The 19,120-nt window shown below is 43.7% G+C and overlaps 2 non-coding genes and 2 pseudogenes across 2 annotated transcripts; all 4 read left to right on the top strand.

Moving 5' to 3' along the window:
* Positions 1-1,223: 1,223 nt before the first annotated feature.
* LOC113082938 (uncharacterized) lies at positions 1,224-1,401 on the top strand (annotated as a pseudogene).
* Positions 1,402-1,776: 375 nt separating this feature from the next.
* Positions 1,777-1,939, top strand: LOC113082929 (U1 spliceosomal RNA). The gene has a single exon (XR_003282986.1). It is a non-coding gene; the product is annotated as a U1 spliceosomal RNA (small nuclear RNA).
* A 12,276-nt stretch (positions 1,940-14,215) lies between these two features.
* Positions 14,216-14,393, top strand: LOC113082934 (uncharacterized; annotated as a pseudogene).
* A 374-nt stretch (positions 14,394-14,767) lies between these two features.
* LOC113082926 (U1 spliceosomal RNA) lies at positions 14,768-14,932 on the top strand. The gene has a single exon (XR_003282983.1). It is a non-coding gene; the product is annotated as a U1 spliceosomal RNA (small nuclear RNA).
* The last annotated feature ends 4,188 nt before the right edge of the window (positions 14,933-19,120 follow it).

Raw genomic sequence — 19,120 nt, forward strand, 5'->3', positions numbered from 1 at the left:
GGCAGCCGCTTCACCGCCCTGCACATTAGTTATGCCACGACCCCATCCAAAGAAAACAAGACGGCTGCAATGGCGCGATTTTGGATGGGGTCTTACCTACGAACACTGAAATTTTACCAGTGGACTTGAAAACCCCAGTGTCTTTTAACTTGCCCAAAGAGTACAGTTTTATAAAAAAGTTTTTAAAGAAATACCTTTTAGAGAGTGAAGATGTCACCATTTTAAACTCAACACAAGTCTCTCATCTCTGTTGTGCAGGACCGGGAACCGGTGAGTCCAGTTCCGGGCCTCACACCAAGTGAGGCCAAACAGGTTTGGCGGAACGCGGCTCACCCCGCTCTCCAGAACAGGCACAAGGACTTATCGTGGATGGTGGCTCATGAGATCCTCCCGGTCAGGGCGGTTATGCACTCCAGAGGCATGGCCAAAAACCCCATCTGCCCGCGGTCCGGCTGCAATTCCCCGGAGACCGTCCACCACCTGCTCTGGGAGTGCAGCACTGCGCGGACCTGTGGGCCAAGACCGGCCCCCTGTATTTCCCGTGCCTACCAGCGGGTGGGGCCCAGTTCGGGGTACCAGCTCGCCATCCTTGGGGTGGGCCGGGGCTTGAAGGACTTGACGGCACAGAAATTTACCTCGCTCTGGCTCACCCTCAACGTCATCAAGGATGCCATCTGGGCCACCAGAAACCTGCTGGTGGGGAAGCGCGTTACGGTAACCCTCCATGCATGCGAGCTAAAGGTAACATCAATGCTGCAGGGTAACCGGGACGACGATATTCGGACGGGGGCCGGGTCGCACGGAGAGGGTCCCGGCAGGCACCGACCCTGGCCGCCCGTAGATGCACCCTCACCACTCTGGCTACGGGAACAGCGGGCCAGCGGGCCGGAGGAGAGGGGATCTCCGCTGAGTCCATAAAGTAGCATCTCATGTCCCTGTTCTGGAGAGTGGGGTGATGACCCAGGCTTGTTTGCTTTTTTTAAAATTTGTATTTTACTTTTGGAACTGACCGCACCTTTTTAAACACACCTCAATAATGGACTTTTAAAAACAAGCAAAACACTGTGGGTTTTAATCAGATGCTTTTTTAAAAATGATTGTTTATTTCATTTTACCATGTGTATTTATTATATATTATATTGCTTGTTTTAATGTGTGATTAAAAAGAAAATGTTGTGGGAAAAAGAAAAAATGCAAATGGAAAAAATGTAAATGGTGACAATAAAACTTTTTTCGAAAGAAAAAAATCTGTTCTTATCAGTTTAAATATCTGATACGTCCCCCATCCGGGGACTACATATTAAATGGATTTTTAGATCACGGAGCTGGAGCCGGGGCTTGCTCCGTCCACTCCATGCATCGGCCTGGTATTGCAGTGTCTCCAGGAACGGTGTGCTTTCCCTTTTTGGGGATTGCCATTTATTGTGTCGAATAGCAGAACAAGGAATGAGAGCTGCCGTTGCAGATGCTGTGGTTTATTGCAAACTTTTTTCCTGATGTGTCCACCTGGGGTCTTGGACTCTTCCACTAACGATGCACCCACCTGAGGTCTTGAAGTTCTTTCACAGACGAGGTGACGCATCGAATCAGGTGTGTTTGTTTAAAGAGAGTCATCTAAAACTGGCGTTGGGAAGCACCGGCCCATGAGCTTGGCAGTTTCCAGGCCAGTAACGGAAGGCACCCGTCCTTCCTTTCCTGGAGGGGGGCGGAGGGCTAACCGTTGGTGAGGATGGTAGAGATGCAAATCACACCTCTGGCTGACCGCCTGGGGCCTTCATACTTACCTGGCAGGGGAGACACCATGATCAAGAAGGCGGTTCACCAGGCGAGGCTTGTCCATTGCACTCCGGCCATGCTGACCCCTGCGAATTCCCCAAATGCGGGAATCTCGACTGCATAATTTATGGTAGTGGGGGGACTGCGTTCGCGCTCTCCCCTGAAATTGTTGGTGAAACAAAGCAGAAGAGGTTTTTACAGTTTTTTATTTATTTTCCTTTCAGAATGGGGAGTTCTGTCACATGCGAGATTTGTGTTGTGCGCCTGTGAAACAAAGTCACTTGCGCTCTTGAAAAATCGGACCCTGGTGGGTAGTTTAGTTCGAACATAGCGCAGACCTTACTTTGAAAGTAGATTGGACTGACTGCAGCCTAGCTGTAACTGTCTCCATGTTGTTTGGTTGTCCTTTTTTTCGATTCGTATTAATTTTGTTGTCGCTTACAGCGACACCTAGTGGCCTGTCGCCGCGCCCTTTTTCACCTGGCCTCGGACTGAGCCCCTGCACAGGTGTGCCGATTTGGGTGAAGGGATCTCACTCCTTCCTGGAGTTATAGCCATTCGAGCCACCTCGGACACGCCACCTTAGCACGCTTTGAGGTCCCCTCGCCAAGGTGAATGGAAATTTCCTCTATTTTTGGATGATTATTGACACTCAGACTCCAGAGAAGCTTTCTGTGCTGATTTGGGTGGGACTGGGCCAAATACCTGGCGCCAGGTTGCAAAAGAAGGTTTTCGACAAAATCCAAAATACCCGAAAATTTCGTCAGAGCGACGGGCCAATCTGAGACCTGCGTCTCGTTCGGCTCGAGCCAAGGATTCCGGTGACATAAGGCACGTGGCTCTGCGACCAACCGTTTGGGAGTTACGAGCGATGCCGTACTTTCCGTCGCTGCAGTTCCACCGTCAGGCCGATCGGGACAAGGCCCGGTGAAGTTGCAGACAGGGGAGGGTACTACCATCCCGCAGTGTTGCAGGTGTTTTCATCTTTGTTTGATTGTCCATTTACATTACATTTTCCCTATTTTTCAGCTTACGGCGCCACCTAGTGGCCTGTCGCCGCGTCCCTTTTCGCCTGGCCTCGGACTGAGCCCCTGCACAGGTGTGCCGATTTGGGTGAAGGGATCTCACTCCTTCCTGGAGTTATAGCCATTCGAGCCACCTCGGACACGCCACCTTAGCACGTTTTGAGGTCCCCTCGCCAAGGTGAATGGAAATTTCCTCTATTTTTGGATGATTATTGACACTCAGACTCCAGAGAAGCTTTCTGTGCTGATTTGGGTGGGACTGGGCCAAATACCTGGCGCCAGGTTGCAAAAGAAGGTTTTCGACAAAATCCAAAATACCCGAAAATTTCGTCAGAGCGACGGGCCAATCTGAGACCTGCGTCTCGTTCGGCTCGAGCCAAGGATTCCGGTGTCATAAGGCACGTGGCTCTGCGACCAACCGTTTGGGAGTTACGAGCCATGCCGTACTTTCCGTCAGGCCGATCGGGACGAGGCCCGGTGACGTTGTAGACAGGGGAGGGTACTACCCAGATAGCACACTTACGTCTGCAAGATGTCTGTTAAAGAACTGTTGATCTGGAAAGCATCTGCCATCTACAAACGTCTGACATACGCCTTTCAGATGTCAGTTTTATATACCTTTTAAATCATAAACATCTAAAAGACATCTAATTGACATCTATCTGACATCTAAAAGGCAGTGTTGGGAGTAACTAGTTACATGTAACAGCATTACGTAATTTAATTACAAAATGAATGTAACTGTAATTAGTTACAGTTACGAAGAAAAAATTAGTAATTAAATTAAAGTTACTTATGAAATTTTTTAACGATTACAAAGGCAATTACATTTGAATATTTACACACATCCACATACAGATTTCACTGATTTCTTTCCCAAATTGCACTGACTGTTCTGAGACATACGCCCTAATAATTTCCAGAATTTTAACAGAATTTTTTGTTTTTCCCAGTCCGCCCTTCCTGTAAATTAATGGCAAAAACATGCAGTTTCATTTAATACAAATAGGCCTACTGAAGCTTGCAGTGTTGTCAGCCTCTGCCGCCTCAATATAGGAGTACATGAGCACATTAAAGAACTGTTGATCTGGAAAGCATCTGCCATCTACAAACGTCTGAATACGCCTTTCAGAATTTTTTAAGAATTTTTATCCCAGTCCGCCCTTCCTGTAAATTAATGGCAAAAACATGCAGTTTCATTTAATACAAATAGGCCTACTGAAGCTTGCAGTGTTGTCAGCCTCTGCCGCCTCAATATAGGAGTACATGAGCACATAAACATCATTTCTAGAACTGCTCTGTGTCACGTCATGCATTTTACCTATCATATCATATACAAAGAGACAGCAGTTTAAAAAAACACCAATGTTTCAGGAGTTTATTATACAGGAATGACACATGCTTATTAGATAACTGTATTTGAGTTGATGTATATGTTTTTATTTATTATTATTTAATTTTCACAAATTTAGAAAAGTAATCTAAAAGTACTCAAAAGTAATTAGTTACATTACTTTAATAAAGTAATTGAAAAAGTTATACTACTATAACATTTTAAACAGGGTAACTTGTAATCTGTAACCTATTACATTTCCAAAGTAACCTTCCAAACACTGCTAAAAGGAGACGTCCAATAGACGTATTGCAGATGAGCAAACAGCCTTAAAACTACATCTTGCAGATGTAAATTCATATGTCAAATAGACGTCTCCTAGATGTATGTGTGCTATCAGGGTACCATCCCCCAGCGTTTTTAGGTCTCCCAAAACTTACCAAAGCCGAGATGGGCATCGCCGTGTCCGGCTTCCTCCCTGCTGCGTCTTAGCAGCATCGCTTCTCGGCCTTTTGGCTAAGATCAAGTGTCTGGCTTAAAGGAAGAGACTGCGATCGCCTCTTGGAGGTTTTTAGGTTGTGCTCTACCATAGCACGTCCTACACCTTCCGAGAGGTATATTGTATTGCATCTGGCATACTTTTTTTACTATTTATTGTCTTTCATATTGTGTTGTGCTTGTTTTTTAGGAGGAGTTTTTTTTATTGAGAAACTGGTCTTAAGGTAAGTTATTTCCTGTTTTACGTTGTTTTTATTGCTGTGGTAATTTTTTAGTTTGTTTGATTCCTTTTAGCTGTCGGTGCCTCCAACATGTCGGCTGCTCGTGCCGGCATGCGGAGGCACCACAGCACTAGGTTCCTTTTTTTAGAAAAAGATGGAAAGTTAATGGAAATGTCAAGGTTGGATTTTTCGAGGAAACTTATGCAAAAACTTCTAGGTTTTAATCCTGCTGATTTAAATTGCATTCTAACCCTGCCTTTTAACAAAGGCTTCGATGTGAGTTTTAAAAATGCAGCACTGTTAAATGAGTTCTGGCAGCGCTTTGACACACACAAGACCCAGTTTTCCATGTTTAAAGTTGAGAAACTAACTGATAACACACAAAAAATGGTTATCGTTAGAATGTTCAATGAGACTGTGAATGGAGAAGACATTTGCACATGGCTGGGTAGATTTTGCACTGTAAGGGGCCAGGCTATGAAGGTTTATGATGAAGACGGTATTTGGAATTGTTCCTGGAGGGTCCCCATTAAGCAATGGGAAGACCCACAGGGCTTCCAAGGTCTGAGGCATTTACCACAAATGATAGTTCTGGGAGAAAACAGGGGCTACATCCACTACCAGGGAATGCCCAAACTCTGCCGGCGATGTGGGGAGTTTGGGCATCTTGTTGAAGCATGCCAGAAACTCTTTTGTAACAAGTGTAGAGAAATTGGACATTCCTTTGAAGAATGTCCAAATGGCAGAAAGTGTAATCTTTGTGGAGACTTGTCTCATCTCTACAGGGATTGCCCCAAATCGTTTGCCAACAAAGTAAAATCAGACAAAATGGCGGTTGAGGAGCGAGTACAACAGGCCAATGAGGAGGTGGAGCTAAATTCAAATCTCCCGCCAAACCCTGGGGTTGGTGGAGAGAAAATGGATAACAGAGGTGAGGAGAGAGGGGGGGCGGAGCAAACTTCAAATTTCCCGCCAAACCACACTATTGGAGCAGGCGGAAATGAGGAGATGGAACTCCACCAATCCCTAATAGAGAAAGAAAAGGAGTCAAATGAACAGAGCAAGGAGGAGGATAGTGAACAAGAACAGGAAAAGGTAGTGGAGGAGAAACAAGAGATAGAGGTAAGTAATGATCTTCCAGGAGTTATATTGAGAGGGAAAAAAAGGATTGCCCGATCTCCCATTGAGGAGAAGAATGAGAAAAGAGATAGAGTGGGATTGCGATCAGATTCCTTCTCATCAGGGGATCTGAACCGGCTTTTCCCACTCGGTTCCCCAAACGAAATATCTTTCTTGTCAATAGAACTCCAAACATCAACCCCTAGGGCTAGCTCAAGGGGGAAACAGCTTCAATCTCCGGATTCCCCAAATAGGGGAAAAGAAGAAGAGCTGGTTTCACAAGATACAGATATCCTTTTTAATTGAAATTTTAGTTATTTATGTCTTCTAAAATGTTGTATTTATCATTTTTAACTGTTTTTATCATGACACTCACACTCTCCACCTTAAATGTAAGAAGTGTGAGGTCACAGTTGAGAGCTCAAATGGTTTTATCCTTTTTACAAACCCAAAATAGCGATATCCTGCTTTTACAAGAATGTGCTTTACCTTTTATGTCCAATTATAGGAGATGGGAAGAACAATGGCCCCATGTATCTGTGTGGAGTGGATCAAATTTTAACAGAGCCGATGGAGTAGCCATTTTAATAAAAAATCCTCAGCTCTTGGTGAAGGGTAGCACAGTGGTGAGAGATGGGAGAGCTCTTTTAATAAATCTGTCCTTCTTAGGACATGATTTTAATATTTTAAATATGTATGCTTTTACAGATAAAAATGAAAGGAACGACCTTTTAGAAGACGTGCAGTCCCACCTTTTAGGAAAGACCCCATTTATTTTAGCAGGGGATTTTAATTGCATTTTAAGTAAAAATGATAGAAAAGGGGAGAGAGAGGATTTTAAAATGGATAAAACGTCAATTTTACTACAGAACATTATAAAGGATTTTAAATTGACTGACTGTTTTAGAACCATGCATCCTGGGGAAAAAGGATTCACCTGGTTTAGTGGTGATGGCACTAAAGCCTCCCGTATAGACTATATCTTTACGCGAGACCTTACACCAGTGGATGCTAAACTAATGCCCGTTTTCTTTTCAGACCACGCTATGCTTTCTTGCACCCTTTCTTTTCCCACAGGTGTGACGACAGGTGGAGGGATATGGAAACTGAACTGCTCCCTGCTGGAAGACCCAGAGATCACAACATACTACAGGGAGCAGTACAGCCAATGGCAGACTTTACAAGACTTTTATGATTCACGAGCACAGTGGTGGGAGATGGTAAAGGCAAAGACCAAGACTTTTTTTAGATGGGCAGGGAAAAAGAAAAAATTAAAAGAAAAAAGACGAATGGTGGGACTGCAAAAGAGGCTACAACGTTACTTTTATCTTCTTAGCCAGGGTTTTGATTTTAACGAAGAAATTAAGGAAGTTAAGAAAGACATGTCAGAATTAGCGGAGGTTAAAAGTAGAGGTGTTCTCTTCAGGAGTAAAGAAAGGGAAATAGAGGAAGGCGAGAAATGCAGCAGATACTTTTTTAAGAAAGTTATTGATGGAGGTAGAGCAATATTTAAATTAAGAAATAAAGAAGGAGAAACAATGACAGACACAAAGGATATTTTATCAGTAATAGAAAGCTTTTATGAAGAACTCTATGAAGAAAAGGCAAGTGACAACAGCATTTTGAGCGAAATTTTAACAAGCATAGAGAAAACAATAAATGGAAATACCAGTCTGACAAAGGATTTTAACATTTCTGAGATAGACAAAAGTATTCAAAAATTCAAAAAAGGGAAAACTCCTGGAGTTGATGGACTCCCTCTTGAATTTTATTTGACCTTTTGGGACATTTTAAGACAAGACTTACTGGCTGTTTTTAATGACTTTGACAAGATCGACCAGCTCCCTGACAGTTTTAGGATAGGAATAATGACCCTACTACACAAAAAAGATGACAAGACAGATTTAAAAAACTGGCGTCCTATAACCCTTTTAAACTTTGATTGTAAACTTTTTAGTAAACTCTTAACAACACGAATGTCAACAGTTTTAGCAGATCTGATCCACCCGGATCAAGCCTGCGCCGTCCCTGGGAGAAAGATCACAGACAGCCTCGTACTGATAAGAGACGCCATCTGTTATGCGAGAGACAGAAATATTCGGCTGATAGTTTTAAATTTAGACTTTGAAAAAGCATTCGACCGAGTCTCGCACCACTACTTGTTTCAAGTTTTGGAAAAAATGGGGTTTCCCAGGAGGTTCTTAGCTTGGGTGGGATTGCTGTATAAAGACATAACCAGCAAAATCCTAGTTAACGGGAATCTCTCAAAAGCGATAAATATATGCAGCGGCGTCCGTCAGGGCTGTCCGTTATCTCCTCTCCTGTATGTGGCTTGCATCGAACCCCTAGCGCAGGTATTGAGAAGGGATACATGGATCAGTGGACTGACTATACCCGGGACTGGAGGACTGACTGCAAAGACTGTTTTATATATGGATGATGTCAACCTTTTATGTACTGACGTTTTATCAACACAGAGGACTATGGACCTGACAGACTGGTTTGGGAAAGCATCGGGAGCCAGACTGAACCGAGATAAAACACAAGCACAGTTTTACGGTCCCTGGAAACCTAGTGAGCTCGCTGGACTGGACACTACTTTTAAAAGGACAGAGTTAAAAATACTGGGTATTAAGTTTGACAGAGACGGGGGAGGGAGTGGAAATTGGCATGACGTGATGGTTAAAGTGCGGAAAAAACTAGGTTTCTGGGGACTGAGACGTTTGACATTTGAAGGAAAGGTTTTAATCATAAAAGCTGTGATTTTACCCCTGTTTTTATTGCTGTGTTCTGTTTTCTTTCCCCCCAGACTCTTTCTTGTATCTCTGGAACGTGCAATGTTTTATTTTTTATGGGGGTCTAAGTGGGAGCGACTCAAAAGAGCAACCATGAAGAAAGCACCCCAAAATGGAGGAAAAGGAGTGCCAGACCCCTACTTGTTTTTAGGAGCTTTTTATACTGCACTACATATAAAATATGCCCGGACCCCATCCAAACAAGACAAAACAGGAGCCATGACCCGGTTTTGGATGGGGTCCTACTTAAGAACCCAAAATATTGTACAGACAGACTTGACAATGCCAGTTGCCTTTGACCAACCCCCAGCATACACACACATAAAGAACTTTTTAAAGAAATTTAATTTGGAAAAAGAAAGTGTGACTGTTTTAACCAATCATCGCTCTATACTCTCTCTTGTGCAGGAACGGGAACAAGTGTGTCCAGTACGCGGGCTCACTCTAGGTGAAGCCCAAAACGTTTGGCGGAATGTGTCCCACTCAGCTCTTCACAACCGACACCGAGACCTGGCTTGGATGGTTGCCCATGAGATCCTCCCGGTCAGGGCCGTGATGCACTCCCGAGGCATGTCAAAGAACCCCATCTGCCCGCGGTCCGGATGTGGCGCCCCCGAGACCGTGAGGCACGCCTTATGGGAGTGCAGCGCTGTGAGGGACCTGTGGGCGACAGCTGGCCCCCAGCAATTCCCGTACCTACCAGTAGGGGGGGTCCCAGACTACCCAATGGGGAGAGGAGGGGTGAGCCAAAAACAAATGCCAGCAAAAACACCCCCTAAGCTATGGCTTACCATCCTCTGCATCCAAGACGCCATATGGACCTCCAGAAACCTACTGGTAGGGAAGCGCATGCAGGGGTCCCTGCACGCCACCATCCAGCTAGCCAAATCAAGGCTGCAGGAGTACACCGCATGTCGCCATTCGGATGTGGAGGGTCAGAGCTACACGGGAAAGGTCCCCATAGCCACGAGCCCTGACTGCCCGTAGATGCCCCCAAACACCTGAAGTGGGACAGCGGTGCCTCGGTTTAAGAGGATCTCCTCTGGGCCCAGAAGGGTCAGGCCTCTGGGACTGGTTTTGAGGAACTGAGCTGATGGTTTAATCTTTTTTCTTTAAAGGACATACCCGTTTTTGCACAACAGAAGAGAACGTTTTTAAACCTGTCTTTTGATTTTAATAACACTGTTTTTTATTTTTTATTTTCTCTAGCACTACAGACACACAACAACAACAAAAACACACTCAATACAAAATGTTTTTATTTGTGTATTAATTAATTTAAAAATTATCCTGTGCTTTAAACAACAACAACAAAAACAACAACAACAACCATTGTATAATGTGTTTTAACAAAACAAATGTGTGCATGTAACCAAAATGTATTGTGACAATAAAATTTTTCAAAAGAAAAATCTGTTCTTATCAGAAAAAACATCAAACATCAACATATAAACATCAACCCCTAAGGCTAGCTCAAGGGGGAAACAGCTTCAATCTCCGGATTCCCCAAATAGGGGAAAAGAAGAAGAGCTGGTTTCACAAGATACAGATATCTTTTTTAATTGAAATTTTAGTTATTTATGTCTTCTAAATTGTTGTATTTATCATTTTTAACTGTTTTTATCATGACACTCACACTCTCCACCTTAAATGTAAGAAGTGTGAGGTCACAGTTGAGAGCTCAAATGGTTTTATCCTTTTTACAAACCCAAAATAGCGATATCCTGCTTTTACAAGAATGTGCTTTACCTTTTATGTCCAATTATAGGAGATGGGAAGAACAATGGCCCCATGTATCTGTGTGGAGTGGATCAAATTTTAACAGAGCCGATGGAGTAGCCATTTTAATAAAAAATCCTCAGCTCTTGGTGAAGGGTAGCACAGTGGTGAGAGATGGGAGAGCTCTTTTAATAAATCTGTCCTTCTTAGGACATGATTTTAATATTTTAAATATGTATGCTTTTACAGATAAAAATGAAAGGAACGACCTTTTAGAAGACGTGCAGTCCCACCTTTTAGGAAAGACCCCATTTATTTTAGCAGGGGATTTTAATTGCATTTTAAGTAAAAATGATAGAAAAGGGGAGAGAGAGGATTTTAAAATGGATAAAACGTCAATTTTACTACAGAACATTATAAAGGATTTTAAATTGACTGACTGTTTTAGAACCATGCATCCTGGGGAAAAAGGATTCACCTGGTTTAGTGGTGATGGCACTAAAGCCTCCCGTATAGACTATATCTTTACGCGAGACCTTACACCAGTGGATGCTAAACTAATGCCCGTTTTCTTTTCAGACCACGCTATGCTTTCTTGCACCCTTTCTTTTCCCACAGGTGTGACGACAGGTGGAGGGATATGGAAACTGAACTGCTCCCTGCTGGAAGACCCAGAGATCACAACATACTACAGGGAGCAGTACAGCCAATGGCAGACTTTACAAGACTTTTATGATTCACGAGCACAGTGGTGGGAGATGGTAAAGGCAAAGACCAAGACTTTTTTTAGATGGGCAGGGAAAAAGAAAAAATTTAAAGAAAAAAGACGAATGGTGGGACTGCAAAAGAGGCTACAACGTTACTTTTATCTTCTTAGCCAGGGTTTTGATTTTAACGAAGAAATTAAGGAAGTTAAGAAAGACATGTCAGAATTAGCGGAGGTTAAAAGTAGAGGTGTTCTCTTCAGGAGCAAAGAAAGGGAAATAGAGGAAGGCGAGAAATGCAGCAGATACTTTTTTAAGAAAGTTATTGATGGAGGTAGAGCAATATTTAAATTAAGAAATAAAGAAAGAGAAACAATGACAGACACAAAGGATATTTTATCAGTAATAGAAAGCTTTTATGAAGAACTCTATGAAGAAAAGGCAAGTGACAACAGCATTTTGAGCGAAATTTTAACAAGCATAGAGAAAACAATAAATGGAAATACCAGTCTGACAAAGGATTTTAACATTTCTGAGATAGACAAAAGTATTCAAAAATTCAAAAAAGGGAAAACTCCTGGAGTTGATGGACTCCCTCTTGAATTTTATTTGACCTTTTGGGACATTTTAAGACAAGACTTACTGGCTGTTTTTAATGACTTTGACAAGATCGACCAGCTCCCTGACAGTTTTAGGATAGGAATAATGACCCTACTACACAAAAAAGATGACAAGACAGATTTAAAAAACTGGCGTCCTATAACCCTTTTAAACTTTGATTGTAAACTTTTTAGTAAACTTTTAACAACACGAATGTCAACAGTTTTAGCAGATCTGATCCACCCGGATCAAGCCTGCGCCGTCCCTGGGAGAAAGATCACAGACAGCCTCGTACTGATAAGAGACGCCATCTGTTATGCGAGAGACAGAAATATTCGGCTGATAGTTTTAAATTTAGACTTTGAAAAAGCATTCGACCGAGTCTCGCACCACTACTTGTTTCAAGTTTTGGAAAAAATGGGGTTTCCCAGGAGGTTCTTAGCTTGGGTGGGATTGCTGTATAAAGACATAACCAGCAAAATCCTAGTTAACGGGAATCTCTCAAAAGCGATAAATATATGCAGCGGCGTCCGTCAGGGCTGTCCGTTATCTCCTCTCCTGTATGTGGCTTGCATCGAACCCCTAGCGCAGGTATTGAGAAGGGATACATGGATCAGTGGACTGACTATACCCGGGACTGGAGGACTGACTGCAAAGACTGTTTTATATATGGATGATGTCAACCTTTTATGTACTGACGTTTTATCAACACAGAGGACTATGGACCTGACAGACTGGTTTGGGAAAGCATCGGGAGCCAGACTGAACCGAGATAAAACACAAGCACAGTTTTACGGTCCCTGGAAACCTAGTGAGCTCGCTGGACTGGACACTACTGTTAAAAGGACAGAGTTAAAAATACTGGGTTTTAAGTTTGACAGAGACGGGGGAGGGAGTGGAAATTGGCATGACGTGATGGTTAAAGTGCGGAAAAAACTAGGTTTCTGGGGACTGAGACGTTTGACATTTGAAGGAAAGGTTTTAATCATAAAAGCTGTGATTTTACCCCTGTTTTTATTGCTGTGTTCTGTTTTCTTTCCCCCCAGACTCTTTCTTGTATCTCTGGAACGTGCAATGTTTTATTTTTTATGGGGGTCTAAGTGGGAGCGACTCAAAAGAGCAACCATGAAGAAAGCACCCCAAAATGGAGGAAAAGGAGTGCCAGACCCCTACTTGTTTTTAGGAGCTTTTTATACTGCACTACATATAAAATATGCCCGGACCCCATCCAAACAAGACAAAACAGGAGCCATGACCCGGTTTTGGATGGGGTCCTACTTAAGAACCCAAAATATTGTACAGACAGACTTGACAATGCCAGTTGCCTTTGACCAACCCCCAGCATACACACACATAAAGAACTTTTTAAAGAAATTTAATTTGGAAAAAGAAAGTGTGACTGTTTTAACCAATCATCGCTCTATACTCTCTCTTGTGCAGGAACGGGAACAAGTGTGTCCAGTACGCGGGCTCACTCTAGGTGAAGCCCAAAACGTTTGGCGGAATGTGTCCCACTCAGCTCTTCACAACCGACACCGAGACCTGGCTTGGATGGTTGCCCATGAGATCCTCCCGGTCAGGGCCGTGATGCACTCCCGAGGCATGTCAAAGAACCCCATCTGCCCGCGGTCCGGATGTGGCGCCCCCGAGACCGTGAGGCACGCCTTATGGGAGTGCAGCGCTGTGAGGGACCTGTGGGCGACAGCTGGCCCCCAGCAATTCCCGTACCTACCAGTAGGGGGGGTCCCAGACTACCCAATGGGGAGAGGAGGGGTGAGCCAAAAACAAATGCCAGCAAAAACACCCCCTAAGCTATGGCTTACCATCCTCTGCATCCAAGACGCCATATGGACCTCCAGAAACCTACTGGTAGGGAAGCGCATGCAGGGGTCCCTGCACGCCACCATCCAGCTAGCCAAATCAAGGCTGCAGGAGTACACCGCATGTCGCCATTCGGATGTGGAGGGTCAGAGCTACACGGGAAAGGTCCCCATAGCCACGAGCCCTGACTGCCCGTAGATGCCCCCAAACACCTGAAGTGGGACAGCGGTGCCTCGGTTTAAGAGGATCTCCTCTGGGCCCAGAAGGGTCAGGCCTCTGGGACTGGTTTTGAGGAACTGAGCTGATGGTTTAATCTTTTTTCTTTAAAGGACATACCCGTTTTTGCACAACAGAAGAGAACGTTTTTAAACCTGTCTTTTGATTTTAATAACACTGTTTTTTATTTTTTATTTTCTCTAGCACTACAGACACACAACAACAACAAAAAACACACTCAATACAAAATGTTTTTATTTGTGTATTAATTAATTTAAAAATTATCCTGTGCATTAAACAACAACAACAAAAACAACAACAACAACCATTGTATAATGTGTTTTAACAAAACAAATGTGTGCATGTAACCAAAATGTATTGTGACAATAAAAATTTTCAAAAGAAAAAAAAAATCTGTTCTTATCAGTTTAATATCTGATACGTCCCCCATCCGGGGACTACATATTAAATGGATTTTTAGATCACGGAGCTGGAGCCGGGGCTTGCTCCGTCCACTCCATGCATCGGCCTGGTATTGCAGTGTCTCCAGGAACGGTGTGCTTTCCCTTTTTGGGGATTGCCATTTATTGTGTCGAATAGCAGAACAAGGAATGAGAGCTGCCGTTGCAGATGCTGTGGTTTATTGCAAACTTTTTTCCTGATGTGTCCACCTGGGGTCTTGGACTCTTCCACTAACGATGCACCCACCTGAGGTCTTGAAGTCTTTCACAGACGAGGTGACGCATCGAATCAGGTGTGTTTGTTTAAAGAGAGTCATCTAAAACTGGCGTTGGGAAGCACCGGCCCATGAGCTTGGCAGTTTCCAGGCCAGTAACGGAAGGCACCCGTCCTTCCTTTCCTGGAGGGGGGGCGGAGGGCTAACCGTTGGTGAGGATGGTAGAGATGCAAATCACACCTCTGGCTGACCGCCTGGGCCTTCATACTTACCTGGCAGGGGTGACACCATGATCAAGAAGGCGGTTCACCCAGGGCGAGGCTTGTCCATTGCACTCCGGCCATGCTGACCCCTGCGAATTCCCCAAATGCGGGAATCTCGACTGCATAATTTATGGTAGTAGGGGAACTGCGTTCGCGCTCTCCCCTGAAATTGTTGGTGAAACAAAGCAGAAGAGGTTTTTACAGTTTTTTATTTATTTTCCTTTCAGAATGGGGAGTTCTGTCACATGCGAGATTTGTGTTGTGCGCCTGTGAAACAAAGTCACTTGCGCTCTTGAAAAATCGGACCCTGGTGGGTAGTTTAGTTCGAACATAGCGCAGACCTTACTTTGAAAGTAGATTGGACTGACTGCAGCCTAGCTGTAACTGTCTCCATGTTGTTTGGTTGTCCTTTTTTTCGATTCGTATTAATTTTGTTGTCGCTTACAGCGACACCTAGTGGCCTGTCGCCGCGCCCTTTTTCACCTGGCCTCGGACTGAGCCCCTGCACAGGTGTGCCGATTTGGGTGAAGGGATCTCACTCCTTCCTGGAGTTATAGCCATTCGAGCCACCTCGGACACGCCACCTTAGCACGCTTTGAGGTCCCCTCGCCAAGGTGAATGGAAATTTCCTCTATTTTTGGATGATTATTGACACTCAGACTCCAGAGAAGCTTTCTGTGCTGATTTGGGTGGGACTGGGCCAAATACCTGGCGCCAGGTTGCAAAAGAAGGTTTTCGACAAAATCCAAAATACCCGAAAATTTCGTCAGAGCGACGGGCCAATCTGAGACCTGCGTCTCGTTCGGCTCGAGCCAAGGATTCCGGTGTCATAAGGCACGTGGCTCTGCGACCAACCGTTTGGGAGTTACGAGCCATGCCGTACTTTCCGTCAGGCCGATCGGGACGAGGCCCGGTGACGTTGTAGACAGGGGAGGGTACTACCCAGATAGCACACTTACGTCTGCAAGATGTCTGTTAAAGAACTGTTGATCTGGAAAGCATCTGCCATCTACAAACGTCTGACATACGCCTTTCAGATGTCAGTTTTATATACCTTCTAAATCATAAACATCTAAAAGACATCTAATTGACATCTATCTGACATCTAAAAGGCAGTGTTGGGGAGTAACTAGTTACATGTAACAGCATTACGTAATTTAATTACAAAATGAATGTGACTGTAATTAGTTACAGTTACGAAGAAAAAATTAGTAATTAAATTAAAGTTACTTATGAAATTTTTAACGATTACAAAGGCAATTACATTTGAATATTTACACACATCCACATACAGATTTCACTGATTTCTTTCCCAAATTGCACTGACTGTTCTGAGACATACGCCCTAATAATTTCCAGAATTTTAACAGAATTTTTTGTTTTTCCCAGTCCGCCCTTCCTGTAAATTAATGGCAAAAACATGCAGTTTCATTTAATACAAATAGGCCTACTGAAGCTTGCAGTGTTGTCAGCCTCTGCCGCCTCAATATAGGAGTACATGAGCACATAAACATCATTTCTAGAACTGCTCTGTGTCACGTCATGCATTTTACCTATCATATCATATACAAAGAGACAGCAGTTTAAAAAAACACCAATGTTTCAGGAGTTTATTATACAGGAATGACACATGCTTATTAGATAACTGTATTTGAGTTGATGTATATGTTTTTATTTATTATTATTTAATTTTCACAAATTTAGAAAAGTAATCTAAAAGTACTCAAAAGTAATTAGTTACATTACTTTAATAAAGTAATTGAAAAAGTTATACTACTATAACATTTTAAACAGGGTAACTTGTAATCTGTAACCTATTACATTTCCAAAGTAACCTTCCAAACACTGCTAAAAGGAGACGTCCAATAGACGTATTGCAGATGAGCAAACAGCCTTAAAACTACATCTTGCAGATGTAAATTCATATGTCAAATAGACGTCTCCTAGATGTATGTGTGCTATCAGGGTACCATCCCCCAGCGTTTTTAGGTCTCCCAAAACTTACCAAAGCCGAGATGGGCATCGCCGTGTCCGGCTTCCTCCCTGCTGCGTCTTAGCAGCATCGCTTCTCGGCCTTTTGGCTAAGATCAAGTATCTTGTCGGACGGTTGAGACTGCGATCGCCTCTTGGAGGTTTCCTGACTCGAGATCGTTTCATATCTTGAGTCACACAACTTCGAGAGGTATATTGAACTCTGCTGCTTCGGGCTCCAACAAGTTTTAAGGTGAGGTCTTTTAATTATTTATTTTGTTATTTATTGTTGTATTTATAGTTGTTTTAAGTTTTTAGGCTGTTGGTGCCTCCATCATGTCGGCTGCCCGTGCCGGCGTGCGGAGGCACCACAGCGTGCGTTTTTTATTCAGGCAGGGTGAGGGGAAGCTCCTGGGAATGTCCCGTATGGACTTTTCCAGGAAGCTGATCCAAAAGACCCTAGCTTTTAAATGTGATGACCTGAATTGTTTGATGACTCTGCCCTTGAACAAAGGATTTGATGTTAGTTTTAAAACCGCTTCCCTACTTAATGACTTTTGGCAAAGGTTTGAATCAGTTAAAGCCCAGTTCTCCATGTTCACTGTTGAGAAACTTTCTGATAACACACTTAAAACTGTGATTGTCAGGATGTTCAATGAAACCGTGACTGGAGATGATATTTGTGTTTGGTTGGGTAGATTTTGCACTGTTCGAGGCCAGCCTGTCAAAGTGTTAGATGAAGATGGCATTTGGACATGCTCCTGGCGAATTCCCATTAAACAATGGGAAGACGCTGGGGGCTACCAGGGCCTGAAACATCTGCCTTCCATGATTGTGCTCGGAGAGAACAGAGGCTACATACATTATCAAGGAATGCCCAAACTCTGCAGAAAGTGTGGAAGGTTTGGTCATCTAGCTGAAGCATGCCAAGAGTTAATCTGTGGGAAGTGTAGAGAAATTGGTCACAGTTTTGATGACTGTACCAATGGCAGACGGTGCAATCTTTGTGGAGAAACAAACCATCTCTACAGAGACTGCCCTAAAAGTTTTGCCAACAAGCTAAAAATGGCCGCCCCACATGGGCAACAAACGAAGGAACAAAGGAGAGAGGAGGCGGTCCCTGAGGTTTTGGCGGGAATTTCAAATTCCCAGCCGGCCTCAGGGATTGGGCAGGAAGGAGGAAGTGGGGCGGCCACAGGGGCGGAGGCAACGGAACAGGAAGTGGTAATGGAAGGGGAGGAAAGTGAGGAAGAATCACTGGTAACAGTTTCGGATGGGGTGGAAGAATCCACCGGGAGTGAGACAGAGTGTTCACTCCCTAATGCTCAGGTGCAAAAAAGACCTGCGGGGTCTCCTCTGATTGTAACGGAGGAGAAAAAATCTAGGGCAGCATATAAGCTCGATAGTTCCGACTCGGTAGATCTGGAGCGCATGTGGCCCCTAGAGTCCCCTAATGAGGTTTCCTTTTTGCACATTAAGCTAACAGCATCATCGCCAAAGGAGCCACAAGAGGTTCCCTCTGTGGCCTCTGAAGCGACAGGCATTTGCCCTCCTGACCTCAGCTCATCTGGGGAAAAGGAAAGACAAATGCTACAAGATGTAACATGATTTTAATCATATTTTTGTAGTCTTTTTATTGTCTTCTGTTTTAAATGCCTCATACCTTTTTAACCCTACTGCTCATGGCCCTCACCATCTCTACTATCAATGTCAGAAGTGTGAGGTCCACCATTAGAGCACAGAGTATTTTGTCCCTTTTAAAATCTTTTAAGTCAGATTTGTTTTTATTACAAGAGTGTTCTCTGCCCTTTTTAACTAGGTACACAAAAATGGAAGAGCTATGGTCCGCAGGAGCCTCCATATGGAGCGGATCAAATTTTAACAAAAACGACGGAGTTGCGGTTTTAATTAATAATCCTAACATCTTGGTGAAGGGCAGCACTGTGGTGAGGCAAGGCCGGGCACTTTTAGTAAATCTGACCTTTTTAGACAGGGATTTTAATGTTCTTAATGTATATGGTTTTACGGAAAAGAACGAAAGATATGAGCTTTTAGAAGACTTGCAACCCCACATGCTAGGTAGGGCTCCCCTAATGGTAGCAGGGGATTTTAATTGTGTTTTATCTAAAACAGACAGGAAAAGGGTAGGGGAGGATTTCAGAGTGGACAAAACGTCGGTTTTATTGCAGGGTTTAGTCAGAGATTTTAATTTAGTCGACTGTTTTAAAATTTTGCATCAAAGAGAGGAGGGCTTCACCTGGTTCAGTGGTGATGGTACCAAAGCCTCTCGAATCGACTACGTGTTTACAAGGGACTGCCCGCCAACCGATGCTACATTAACCCCCCTTTTTTTCTCTGATCACATGATGCTGTCTTGCACCCT

This window comes from Carassius auratus, unplaced genomic scaffold (assembly GCF_003368295.1).
Source record: "Carassius auratus strain Wakin unplaced genomic scaffold, ASM336829v1 scaf_tig00037207, whole genome shotgun sequence".
Classification (NCBI taxonomy): Eukaryota; Metazoa; Chordata; class Actinopteri; order Cypriniformes; family Cyprinidae; genus Carassius; species Carassius auratus.